The sequence below is a fragment of the Suricata suricatta genome, chromosome 1 (assembly GCF_006229205.1).
Source record: "Suricata suricatta isolate VVHF042 chromosome 1, meerkat_22Aug2017_6uvM2_HiC, whole genome shotgun sequence".
Lineage (NCBI taxonomy): Eukaryota > Metazoa > Chordata > Mammalia > Carnivora > Herpestidae > Suricata > Suricata suricatta.
In genome coordinates, this window is record NC_043700.1 from 125,712,326 (window position 1) to 125,726,435 (window position 14,110).

General features: G+C 39.8%; 1 protein-coding gene across 3 annotated transcripts in view; it reads left to right on the forward strand.

Annotated features, from left to right (window-relative positions):
* Positions 1 to 1,624: 1,624 nt before the first annotated feature.
* SPARCL1 (SPARC like 1) overlaps positions 1,625 to 14,110 on the forward strand; it is a 45,229-nt gene continuing 32,743 nt past the window's right edge. Inside the window, exons 1-2 of one of the 3 annotated variants that reach the window (XM_029943348.1) lie at positions 1,625 to 1,992; positions 7,802 to 7,844. The gene's annotated coding sequence lies outside the window, so the exon portion shown is untranslated. The remainder of the gene's footprint in view (positions 1,993 to 7,801; positions 7,845 to 14,110) is intronic. The other 2 variants (XM_029943352.1, XM_029943343.1) reach the window with 2 other exon arrangements.

The following is a 14,110-nucleotide window of genomic DNA, read 5'->3' on the forward strand; positions in this document are numbered from 1 at the left end:
CTCTGAGGAGACCGCTCACACCCTAGACCTTGGCTGAGGGAAAACATCCCATTGTCTGAGGCAAAAGGACATCACGTCATTTCATCCTGTGCCTGCAAAGACTGTTAGGAACAAGTAATCCTGACTGTAGAGTCCTGAGACACTTCCCAGCTGTGCAGTGACTTGTTTTTGGTTCCTAGGCAAATTGCCCAGTTTCCTCTGCTTCCAAATTTCCCCAAATGCAAAACAAAGATAATTATTGTTACCTTTCTCTTGTGATGTTCTGACAAATAAGTAGGGTAAATGTTCCTAAAGTGGCTGGAGACAGCTGTCTAAGGACATATTTACCAACAACTGTAAGTGGAGTGTTTGTTTAGTTTTGTTGTCATCCTTTTGCTTCTGGCCTGACTTTGGCATAAATGTAGAAAATCTAAATAAAATTATAACCATTCATCTAAAGTTAATGGAGCATTTACAGTCTGCAAAGCACTGTGCCAGGCAGAAGGAGCACATCTCTACCCCCAGGGAACTCACGGCTCACTCAGAAGGAGATATCACAGCCTATAGGTGGAGTAACACAAGCATAGTAATTGGTCAAGGTAGCTGGGTTGGACTCCCACTTTGTAACTTACGAGCTGGATACTCTGGAAAACTCACTCAGCTTTATTAGGCCTAGGCTTCCTCTACAAACCACAAAAGCTAACCTCTGAGTGTCAGCTGGGTGGCGGGAGGTGTTCTGTGCATTTGTATTTACCTAAAACTCAGAACTGCCTGAGATGGATATTATTCTCATCCCCATATGTGTGCCCCCATCTTATAGTTAAGGATACTGAAGCCTCCAGAGGCTGCATAATTTGTCCCAGGTCACACAGAGGGAAAGTGGTGAAGCCAGGATGTAAATTCAAGCCGTGTGGCCTCAGAGCATGTAGACTTTACCACTTCATACTACACCACCCTCAAACGGGAGCATAGTTATACTCACCTCATATAAACGTGTGAGGCTCAACTGAAACAATGCTTAAAAAACTGTTACCACGGTGTCTGACACATAATAAATGTACAGTAAATGTGGAAGTAGCAGTAGAACAGATTAGACACATACGTAAATAACCAGAATGCCAAGGCAAAAATACACGCGTTAATGCCAGTCTATTTCATGAGAAAATTTCTTATAGATGGGTCATTATATGGGGGGTTTAGTAGGGAGTTGTGGGGGGGGAGTAACAGTCTGTGAACCCCCGGTTTCTGAACCGGCATACAAGTGACCTATAGTCTGAGTGAGTGATGCTTCATATATATGTAAATTCCTCAAGGTCATTCAAAGAAAGTTGAAAGTATCTGAAGTACCCTGCTATGATTAAAATCGAGACTGTATTCATGAGAACAGTTTCCAATTAGACAATTTAAAAATGCATCTGCTACAATTATTCTTCTCCCCTCCCTTAACGCCCCCAATTTCCTTTAAGAAGAAACAACAGCAGAGTTTCTTTTCAAAGTCTTAAAATAAAAAATCCCCAAAAAAGGGATCCTGCTTGCTTTTAGAGTTGTTTGAAAAAGGGGGAAAAAATGCACGAAGAGCCACGTGCTTCTGTTCTGGCCAAGTTATTAGCTTCTGAGAATAAGACCGTTAACCCCCTAGTCTCTCCGGCAGAATGAGCTCTTCCCCTGTTGGCTTGCACTGCCTCGGAAGCTCCTGGCGCCCTCAGAGAGGCCAGCCTGCCGGGGAGCTGCCGGAATCTGCAACAAAAACGATGACAGCCTAAAATACCCCCAGTGCCAACCTCCACATTTGTCTGTCACCTCAGACCCTGAGAAGTTGACAGAGCAGCAGAATTTCAACTCCAACAGACTCAAATGTGTGCCTGGGCAGAGAAGCAGAGCTAATGAGGGAAGAGATTTTTTAGGGTATTGGGTATCTGACAAAGTTTTATTTCCTGGTTGAGTACAGAGAGAAGATTCAACTTCAGTTTTGTATCAAGGCTCTGGGTCCAGCCACCTACCTGAAGGTAGAAGGTAAATTCTAATAATTTTACTGTATCATCTAATTGTATTTGTTATACTACTCTGCATGATCTGATGAAGATGTCTAATATTTTTTTTCCTGGTGCAAAGCCATTTACTTACAAAACAATTTTCTGTGTGATTTACAGAAAAGCTACTTGTTAAGAAAATTTAACTCTGATATCCTTGTTTCCTTTTCTTCTTCAAGATTATATAGTAAGTAGTAATAAATGATGATTTTAATGAAGACCTAGGACACAAATGTGGAACTATTGCTGCCAAATTAGCATTCAGATCTTGGTGAAATCTGAAACTGAAAATGTATTTTACAGAAATATTTTACTAAGTATATTAAGTAAGTCATAAGGGATGTGTTTAAAAAAGAACTTTCATGTCAACGGAACATGTATGTTTTCCATGTTTAAATTACCTGAAGTTGTTTCATCACCACCACTGTCCCAGTCTGCACCTACCAGCAATATAGACTTGGAACATTTTGCTTTTCCAAAAGGCAGGAAAATTCCTACACTACTATAATCTTCTCTTATTATTTTTTAGTTATTATGACTATTATTTCTTTCCTAAATCCCTTTTGAACTTTTATGACTAATTGTGTCTTGTCTCCCTCCATCGTTTTTTAAGATGCACACATATAAAATTTCTCTAGTTCCTAATGACATCTTACTTGGGGAGAGAAGGGGAAGGAGAGGAACCAAAATGCTAAGTAGATTATGGCAGCTCCCATATTGTGAGATGCTATCATCTGGTTCTACTAGAATAAAACAATAATGCAAGTCACGCTCACTCATCCCTCCTACGTTATTAGAGATCCCCCTGCAGGAGAAAACCATCCTTTCAACTGTAGATCGATACTGTTGATAGTGTAACCAAGAGGTTCTGTGGAAAGAGTATCTCTTTTGCACTGCCTTTAATCTGCAAAGAGGTTAAATATGTCACCTTGGCATTGTGTCTGAGCTTTCCTCTGGCCCACAGCCTAAGTACACCGAATAGAAATGTTCACTCGATCCAACTCAGCAAAAATCTTGTTAATAAATTCTCCCCTCTCCCTTGGATACCAACTTTTATTCAGTTCAGAGCTTATTCCTCTGAACTTTGATGGTCATGACTATTGTTAACTATGACTATTTAAAAAAAAGGAGACCCCTCTTAGGAAAGATTTAAGTTTATATTTCTGTTCATTCAACCAGATCTAGCAGGGAGGAGCGGTCTATTTCATCCACTTATTATCCAATCAACTAATGCTACTTTCCAAAATTTTAATGACTCTTGCCTTTTTTCTTTTATGGAATTTCTGTACAGCTATTTAGCAATTCCTGAGGTTTCCTCTCCAGGTACTTTCTCATGTGCAGCTTCACTTCTCAACCTCGTAAAAATAAATAGTGATGACAGGAATGAGATGAACAGTGATGTTATCTAGACAACTCCAGAACATTATTCATTTCATTTCTTCTTGACTGATTATTATTTTTATTCCATTATTTGGTAACAGTACATAAACATTGCTATTTCATTTAACTTTAGCGCAATGTCCAGTATATGTTGGGAATCATTTTCTATGAAGAAGAACATAAACAATGGCCATTAAAAGACGTCAGGTGCCCTTTTCCTTTACGTATCCCTCTGGAACAGCCTTCAGCAAAGGAGAAAGGGGCCCTCTTAAATCTAGGAGAATTTCCCCAGTAGACCTGGCTGCCCAGGAGATGCCAAGCTAAGCTGGGGTCTGGTTCACACAGGGGCCACAGGGCATCTTCTGCCAAAGGCTGAGTTTGCACTGGTAGTACCACCTGGGCTGGTTTTTGTTTTGGGCATCAAAAAATGCACATAAGTCTAGGGTACAGAGTGTATGTTCTCAAATAATTGTAGGGAGATGGTGTAATAAAGTAAGATCATGAGCTCTGGAAACATACAGACCTGGTTTATGTCTGAGCTTTACCAGACTCTGTGACTTTGGGCAAATGAGTTCTCTAATCTTTGGAAATGAGGATCATAAAATTAGTTGTCATTTCAAAGACTTGTGATAATTAAGTCAAGAAAACAGCTATGCTTTGTGTATATGAAGCAATCGATTAATCCTAGCTAATAATGAAAACACTACCCTACCTCGGTGTCCCAACTGGAACTCTGTAAGAAGGAAATTTGCTCTTGGTTTTCCCTCCAGATTTCTTAATTCACCCATCTATTAAGCAAGCAGTGATAATAATACCCGCAAATGCAATTGTTGTAAGAGTTAAATGAGATGTTTTTAAATACCACATATCACACCTGGCAGAGTGGCGCAGCATGAGAAAGCATTTGGTTATGCACTTGAAATGATTTTTCTGATAACAAAATTGGGGATTGAGAAGGAAATATTCATTGAATTGTCTTTTTTTTTAATCTGAAGGAATGAAAAAATAAATCTGACTCTACTGTACTCCCGAGGGGGGGGGGGGTCAACGTGAAGTATTTATTACTGTGAGTCTACTGCTTCATCAATTAGTTGCTTCTTAATGGCCAAGTCAAATGAAACCAAAGAGAGTTTTCTGTTTCAGATTGCCATTAAGAGAGTGAGACGAAATGCTGCTTTCAGTCGATTCTGTTTTATTGGCCTAGTTGGACAGGGGAGAAGGCCCCCAACACTTCTCCTTTCTTATCTTTTCTAAAGGCAAGAATAGGGGTTTTGACTTGCTCTGGGGGTATTTTTTCCTTTCTAACCGAAATTCAAACGAAAGGGTTTGGGTTTTGTTTTTTGTCTTTGTAAACCTCTCCCCCTGTGCTCCTAGCATTGAAATGTCAGCTGCTTTTTCTGGCTACATGTAGCAAGAGCAGCCTGTCGTCATAGTGATGAAAGGGTATAGAGAGACTCGAGTTTCATGACCCACTCTGTGAAATAACTCTTAGTCTGCTCTAAAATCCTTCTTTAGAAATGAAGTCTCCAGTCTTGGCTTGTTTCCTTCCTATTATGCAACCAACTTATGTACATCAATTGCAGCAGTTAAATGTTTTCTTTAGAGATTAGATGAATAAGTGTTAAGAAAATGAGCAAGAAAGCTACTAAAACAGTGACCAGTTTACTTTGGAGTTCAGGGGGAAACCAACTGGGAAGGCAAAGGAAGAAAGATGGAAATAACCTCACTTCATAGCACATACTGCACACCCCAAATTAAATTCATTTTCCGAGTTCCCACCGGCCTGTCCCATCTTCACAATGCACCACAGGACAGTGGTTATCCAGGGGGTTCTGAGGCAGGCTACCAGGACTCCTGGTGCTCTCTAGTGTTCTACCTTAGCCACTCTTTGCCTCTGCCTTCTCATCTGTGAAACAGAGACAATAATAGTCACAAAACTGTTGTGGAGATTGAACGACATAGTGTACGTAAGGCTCTCATTACAGAATCTGACTAGTGGTCAAGGTTGGCTGTCAGGCTTGCCTGCCTCAATATCCCTTATTTGTTAAATGGGGGTAACAGCTAATTCATAAGATTGTTGTCGGATTAACTGAAATGATGGGTGTTAAGTGCTCAATAAGTAGTAGTTCTTTTAATACTTGTCATCATCGCTATGTCCAACTTTGCCAGGAATAGCTTGTTTGTTTTTTTAAGAGACAGCATGAGCAGAGTAGAGGGGCAGAGAGGGGGGAGAGAGAGCAGGCTCCGCTTCTGCTCCACCTGGATCCCAATGCCGGGCTTGATCCCAAGACCCTGAACTGAAATCAAGAGTCAGACACTCGACCAACTAAGCCACCCAGGCACCCCAGGGCTAGATTTTTGGAACTTGGAATTTCCCAGTGAGTAAACTATAATGAATATAGATGTCAGAATTATCATTGTATAAATGTAAACCATTGAATTTCTAAAGAGAAAAAAAAAAGAAGGGTTAAAATTCTCATCTTGATGAACAGTAGTAAAAGGTTATCCAATGTCTTCCAGGCCATGCAGTTATGTAGATAAGTAATTTTATGTCTCAGATAACTCATGTATTCAATGTTCAATACCATGAGAAATGCCAGAGGTACAGCAGGAGTGAATACAGAAGGGGCTGTGTTCTAGTGGTTCTTGCTGTGTAGTGAGGGAGACTGCCGTTAAACAGATCATCACATTAATGGACAGTGCTTAGGCCCTAATATAAGGTGACCTTGAATACAAAGCCATCTTTATTTTTTTAATGAAAAGATTCTCAGTCAAAGTCCTTGTCCAACCTAAATGCACAAACGGATAGTATATTGTAATATGTCCTTCGGATGCCTGAGATCTACTCAGTGAACCCACTCTGTAACTACCTAAGATGGGCTCGGGCGTCATCCGTCCTCCGCAAGTTGTTTATAACACGCTTCTTAAAACTCTGTGGATGCTGCAGGCTGGATCCCCAAGCATAAATTCTCATCCTGTTTATTACTTCATTGCTTTTCCCAGCCCTCTTTCAAGGACTTATTTGAAAACACTTAAGTTTATAAGGTGTGGTTTTCTAAAACTGTGCGATTTTAACACTTACAATAATGAACTCATACCTCAAGAATAATAACTAAATCTGCTTTAAATATCTTTATCTCCTTTTTAACTGTCAAGATGACTATCTTAAGCATGACAAAAAATAAGCATTGCTTGAGATCATTTCAGCCTGTTTTCCTGAAATGGTACTTTGATGTTCAAAATGAAGTCATTGAGACAGTGGTCTTTAATGTGAGAGATCTTGGAAGCACTAAAATATAAAGCGAATCCCTCTTTTTTATAGCATAATTTGGGGGGATGAAAAAGTCACAGTTTATCTAAATTTGTATTGTATATAATTATCTGCTGAAATAAGTGTTAAGAGGGTAAAACACTTTTGTTCTAAGAAAGTATGTTTAAGGAGCCTGACCTCTGCGGAAGGTCAGTGATGGCTTTCCTTGATCTGAAGGCTAACTAGGTGTTACTCTGTGATGTCTGTAGCGGGGAGGGTCATTGGGGTGAGTGGGTGCTAGCAAGGGAATTCTAAGAGTGTGACACCTTGTGCAAAGACCCTGTAGCAGATGAGATCATCGTTTATTTGAGGAACCCAGAAAAGGCCAGCTCCTCTGAGAGCGAAGAGCAGAGCAATGCGAGATGCAAATCCTAAGCAACTCCTCACAATGCCCTCTTTCCTGAGCACTAAGCATTTTTATTGTCTGCTTGATTCATGTTTAGCGTCTCTTGTCAAATTCTGGTTGGACTCAGTGCCCCAGCTGGCATAAAGCACGTTTATCCATCACGCAGCTCCACATCATTGTAGTAGGTTCAGTTAGGAAGGGTGACAGCCAGTTGAAGGTCAGAGCTCCAGAAAATCTGTGTCATTCACAGGACTAGGACACCTTGATGTCAGATGGTGACTCACCAGAGAACTCAAAATAGAAGAGCATCTTTTTCAATCCTTCAGATGACTTTAATGTCAAGCTACAGAGCTCTCCCAAGAGACTCATTAATACTTTAAAAGCCCTAAAGCATCAGTTTTAACTCTGGATCAGGTAACAATATGTATATGTTAGCAAAATGTAACTAAAGTGTTTGCTCTCTAATAACAAAAGCTTTGGTAAGAAAAGAGAAGGAAAATAACCTGTTTGAGATTGATTATGAAATAGCCATGATAATCATTTTGTCTACTACATTTCCCTGAAAGGAAATTTTCCCACAGTTACAATATTTACTAAAAATAGCAGCCTACAGGCTTCCTCTGATATAAATGAAGTCAACAGAAGATATATCTAGCCTTATTTAGAAGCATGGATGTACATACTCTAAGAAATGATATGCCAATAGTAAGAAGAAAAATAGGGAAAACAGTCAATGCAAACCTCTCTTTTTTCTAGGGTATATGGTGTGTCTTTCACAGTTTGTTGGACTTTCGACAAGGTAAGATGAACATATCAAGCAATCATAATCTGCCTTGAAAACCAGAAGTGTTGAAGCAACGTTTGTTAATTTCCTTGGCCTAGAAGGGAAGGAGAAAAGCTTGTAAGTTTGGCTGGGGTTGCCTATGAAGGAGCCAACATTTAGGGAGAAAGGGGGGCCTGGTAACTCCGGGCAACAAGAGGGAAGTTCAAACAATAACTCCCAGCACTCACCCTTCCAACGAGTCATTTATATAGCCAATAGGAGAGATAGAAAAGAGTGGACTCCAAGCCTGTTCCTCCCTTTAAAGGAATGGATAGCTGTTTACTCTAGTTCAGTGGTCAGAGAGCTTGTTAATGCTTAAGAGAAAAATGAAGAGAAGAGACATAAAAAGAGAGCAGAAGTAGTGACACAAGAAGTGCCCAGGGGAGATAGATGTTTACAATAGGTAGATTTAAGCAGCAAGATGACAGCAGAACTTCAAAAAGAAGATTTATCGTTTTAAGTTTAAATTTAAATTAGTATTTTAAACTAATTAATGTAATGTTCTAAAAAACTGTAGAAACTGAAAAGAAATCAAATACAAAAATCTACTTCACCCCAATCTATCCATATTTAAACTTCTAGAAAATATCCTAGAAACTGAAATGCAACGAATTATAGATAAGAACTCCAAATTAATCAGAGTACCCAAAATATATTCTGGTAAGTTTGTGTAAGCTCACTCCTAAATCTAGATGGAGTTTAATATTCTAGATATTCTAGGGAGTGCCAGACTTTAGGCACCCTTCCCTTCTCCAGGAGCTAGAAATTGAAGGACGTCAAAAGATAGACCAAGAGTCAGAGGGTTCCATTCATAATTGTTCCACACCAAATGTGGTGTCCAAGCAACATTTACCTATCACATGCACAGCTTCCCACCCTCCATCTAGAGGACCAAACACTGGTCTTAGAGGCCAGAGCAGACTTCGGCCATCAGTTGTGGGTAGATGACACACACATGGCCTATTTTGCCTGTGTCTTTCAGTCTGATCCCTTTGGGCTTAGCTGGGCTACCTTGCCAGCTAGAGGAAAGGATAACCAGGTCCTTTTCCGTGTTTTTCCAAGGAAGGAGCTTGTAGACCTGCTGAGAAATCTAATTACAACCTCCTTTCATGGTAAAATCCAATTACAATCTCTCCCATGGTGAAAGCCAATCCTTTTGATACAAAAGGAAGCCAAACAAAGGGGCTTCAAGCAGTGGGTGTGACTGTGTTCTGCTCTCTCTTAGGCAGCTATGCAGAAAGGTTGCAGTGACCTTCACTTGCTTGAGTAGGAACAGTGGTCATAATCTTACTACTCCCATTCTCATAAGAAGGAAAAATATTTTCATATCTGATGCTGGAGTTTCTGGGGACTTTCTCAAGCATCCATTAGTTGAACAAAGCAAATTTTAAGCCTCTCTCCAGACACACGTTTTTGATTCAGTGATGGGTTTTGGAGTGATAAGAGTCAAAGCTGATAGCCAAGAAATAATTGTTGAGACATCTTTGGTGCAAAAAGGTGATTTTATTCAAGCACGAGGACAGGAGCCGTGGGCCGAAAGAGCTGCACTGGGATTATGAAGAGTGATTGGTTATACTATGGAGTTGGGGGAGGTAAAGGCAAAAGGAAAACCTACCGAGGGACTTCATAAGCTAAAGAGGACTCCTAAGATACCTGAGGCCTTGCTATTGTCAAGCTGAGGCTGTTTTTCCCTCTAGTTAGGCATTATCCTTAAGACAGTAGGGCGTTCCTGGAGAAAGGTTATCCTCTGTATTTGCCTCAAGTATTTGTCAGTGGGCTGCAGGTTATGATTAAATTTCATTTTACCTGCCATTTCCCTCTTGTCTTTGTTCCCCATGTCCCTATAGAGGGGCAAGTGATATTAGGGGCTCCAAGAAACTGACTATAGATTTTCTTATAATTTACTAAGATATTTGCAAACTGATAAGAGACTGTGTCCTGCATGACTGTGACCTCTATCAGTTAACCATTGGTATTCTTTCCCTTTCCTTTGTTCTTGGGCAGCCAGGAGTGCCTGAAGAATGTAGCCTACATCTCACCTGGGGGGTGGGGGGTGCTAGCTTGTGCTTTGCCCTTAGCTTGCCTTATGGTCCCTCATCACCAGCAAGATGACTTTTTTTAATTGAACTTGGAATATATTAAACAAACAACAACAAAAAAAGTATTAAGTTATTTAATCTAATGTCTTCCTATGACTTGTTGCTGACATCTTTGACCTCCTACGCCACCCTTTCAGTCACCTGTTCACTTGAGGATAATGAGAAACTGCAGTGCTGCTTGGAGAAGTGTTGCCCCAAATTCCTGAGACCTGAGTAAGATAAACAAAGACAGTTCTCAAAACAGTCACTTAGGAAAATACCTATTTTAAAAGTACCTGACATAAGTCTATAATTGCTGAAACAAGAAAATTTAGCCACATTTGAATATCTGTCACTACATAATCACTATAGTCACAGAATATTTACAAAACCCAGATTTCCAGCTTATCCAAAAAAATGGGCAATTTAGAAGGAGCATCCATTTATCTAATAGGTTTTAATTAGATATGTGTGGAGCAGTGGGTTTTTTTAACAGGATAACATTTTAACAGATAAAGTGCTACGCCCAGATAGTTAATACAAGTATATAAAGAAGCATAAAATCCACTATTTAAAGACTCTCATATACCTCCAAAAGCAAAATATTTTTATTATACTTCATTTTACTTCAGTTACCTAATCATATATACCATATATATATATTATATATATATATAAATTATACATATATGATTTGTAGGTCAGTGAAAACCTTAGCTGGTTTTAAGAGACATGTTTGCTCAGAGCTTCTTGCTCTTAGCCCACTGGATAATTTTTAATTCTCAAGCCATTCGTTCAGAGGGTTCTCTCAACCTTTCATTGGGAACCAAACAACTTTGAACTAACTCTAAATCAATTCAACATTCTATTGGAATTCAAAAGAATCAAAACACAAATGCTGAACCCCAAATGTCTTCTTTCCCTCTCCTTTTCTTTCTTGATCCCCAATTTTAGCACGTAATAGTAGCCTTCAAGGATCTCAGAATGGAGTGCAGGTTAAGGTCTTTCCAGAAAAACTTTTCAGTAATTTCCTGAAATATAGGTAGAGGACGATGCTAGAGGCTTTTGTTTTAAACTAGGAAAGCTTTTGGTTTAAACTTTGGCACTTCCGGTGATCTTGCATTTAGCAGCTTCTTAGATAGGTACGGAGGCAGGGGAGGAGCACAGCTTTGGCTGACTGATAAAAACAGCTGATTGGTGTCTCTTTGTAACCTGAAAACCATTCAAAGTGACTGATTTCAAAAGTAAATGTTTTCTTATAATTTGAAAATTACTCTGGGTAGGAATATAGAAGGTTACTATAGTCTGATCTCTGGATATGATTGACTTCATTTCCTTCCCAAAAGGTAACAGACAAAAATCTAGCCTATGCTTACTATACGTTTGGTTCTTCATTGTTTTATTTTTCCCAAATCCTCTGTGTTTGGATGGTGCCACGGTGAGGTTTGACATTATAATCATGGCTGGAGGTAGCTGACTCACCTCACACTTCCCAGCATTTTAACAATACAGCTAATATCTCTAGAGATCTATAGCCTAGTTCTTGAATGTGGTGTGCACATTTTAGTGCCATGAAACCAAAAAGAGTCATTGCCCAAAAAGAATTAACAACAGATTCCCTTGTACAGGATTATTCATCCAAAATACAACTTTGTTTCAATTTGGCTAATTAGACTACTCTTGATTAGGCAAATTTCTACATGTCCTGGGACTAACCACCCAAAAACAATGGTTTTAGAACAGTGTTTAAAGTGTTTAGTCAGACTGAACTAATGAGTTGGATTTCCTTTGGTATAGAAAAGGCTGCATAATGGAGAGGAAAAGAACAGAGGGACTCACTTACTTCCTAAGGTTCCAGATCAATACTGGTGTCAACGTTCTAGAGATTGCATGAAAAGAAAAATGGGTCTCTAAAATGAAAAAACTATAAATACTCCCAGACCTAGTTGCCCATATTTCTTTCTAAAACTCTTTGATTTACCCTTCAAAATGTGTGATTTTATCAGCAAAATCATCTTTCTTGAGTGCTGATCACATTTGAATACCTTGTAGCTTTGGGTCTCTCCAACGATTTGAACTGCTATGCCCCATTTAAAAGGAAAAACATAAGGATTCCTGGGTGATTCAGTTGGTTAAGTGTCCACACTGGGCATGAAGCCTACTGGATATGAAGCATAGTTAAAAAATTAACAATATTAAAAATAAAGAAAAAGAAAAATGTGCCCCAGCTAAGGCAATGTAGAGGAGGAAAAAGCTTTTCCTCACCCTCTTATATTCAGTGTTGGGGCCTGCAAATTAAACTGACCAAAGACAGGTTAACAGGAGAAAAGAGTTTATTCATATGCACACAGGAGCCAACAAAAGTAGACTTAAGCATGTAGAGTTTAAGGCTACGTAGCTAACTTCATAGGAGAAAGGGAGGAGTAGGGAAGAAACAGCATCTGTGGGAAAGACAAAAGATTTTTTAAGGAAAGATGAGAGTTTTTAGAACAAACCAGAGATAAAAAGAGTTTGTGATAATGTCTGTTTATACAAGTATAAGTGGCCACAAAACTCTCCTGGAGAGGAATCTGTGGTACATTTACTCTTGGTCTCTCTCCCAGGAGCACAAGCTGCCCGCAAGAGGGAATTTATGGCAGTGTCTCATTTCTCAGAGGTTTCTGCTTTTAGTCAGATAAAGGAAGCTCCAAGAAAGTTTCTTTCTGCATCTGTTTAATCTCAAATGTCCTCAGCCTCAAATAATCTTCCTACCAACACAAGGGTTCCAAGTGGATCCCCACAGCAACGGTTGGACAGACTTGAAACAGGGCCGCACTAGGGAACAGGAGGCAGCTTTGTTGGCAAAGGATCTGAAAATATCCAAACCCATGAATCCTAAATTTTGAATCAAGTGTTGTTTGGTCAAGGTTTCAGCAAGGAAATGATGAATCCGGGCCAAAAAATTGAATTTGGGGATTTGAGAGTATATATAAAGGGGTTATTTGCCAAGGTGTGGGCAGGGTATAGAGAAGCTGCAAGAGGTTCTAAGAACAGGCTGATAAGTACTAAGCTAGTACATCCCAAGGGAGGGAGCATTTCTGATCCTAGACAGAAAATGCTGCATGGAGAGGGTCACTGAGAGGTGAAAGGGGCTATGACCTTCAGGAGAGGGACATAGTCACAGAGAGGGCACTGAGTAAATGTACACCCTGATTTTGCTCTCCTCCTTCCCCAAATTTCTCCTTTAGTGCACTCCACTGGCTGTACCCAACAGAAACCATCAGGCAAGAGAACCTGGTGATGTATTTCACAGGCCCTGGGATAGCTCAGGGTGGAGAAGGTTAGAGAGTGGATATGGTGTGGATCTGGAGGAACAAATGGAAGGTTTCTAGATTTGGGGGGAGAGAAATCTTTTCCCAGTGTGGGAGAGGTAGAATTAACAGCTGTAGACCAGCTGTGTTCTCTCCTTGCTTAAATGAATCTTCTGGAACTTCCCCTTTGAAAGCCTAAATATGCTCTGGTTTTTCACCCTATTTTCAAAGAATTCCTCAAACCTCAGCCATAAAATGCTTTAGGGTTATTGTATCTGGTTCTTTCAGAGAAGGCAGGTAATGAATAACATTGCACCACTGGGGCAAGAATTGTTCTCCCTGTTCAATGTGTTGGCCTTCACCAAAGCACAGGAGAGGCTCCAACCATGTGCTGAATCCTGAAGGGACTTCCACTTGGAGTGAGTGTTTCATTAGTGGTTCACACAAGAACTACTCATCAAAGCCCACCATTGTTCCTCAGCAGATCCCAACACCATGAGAATGAGGCTACTTGGAACTGCTCTTAGGTATGATTAACTGTTTTTCTTAATCCTGGAAGAGAACTACCCCAGTGAATAGTTCTGGGTACATTCACAGAACTGAAAGCACTTGAAATTCCTCTCCCAACTAGCAGAGCTTAACAACCAACTTACTCTGTTAACAAAAGAGAGACATTTTCCATTGAATCCAAAGAGGTTTTATATTATGCCGGTAGAGTTTAACTAATAAGGGAAATTCAAATAAGAATAGTCAGAGCAGAAAGTTAAGAACTGGCATTCAGGGGGAAAGAAATTCCAGGAACCTGGGGAATAAAATCAATTAAGGGGGTGGGTAAAGAAAAAGAGCTAAAGGCAGGAAAAGAATAGGAGTAATA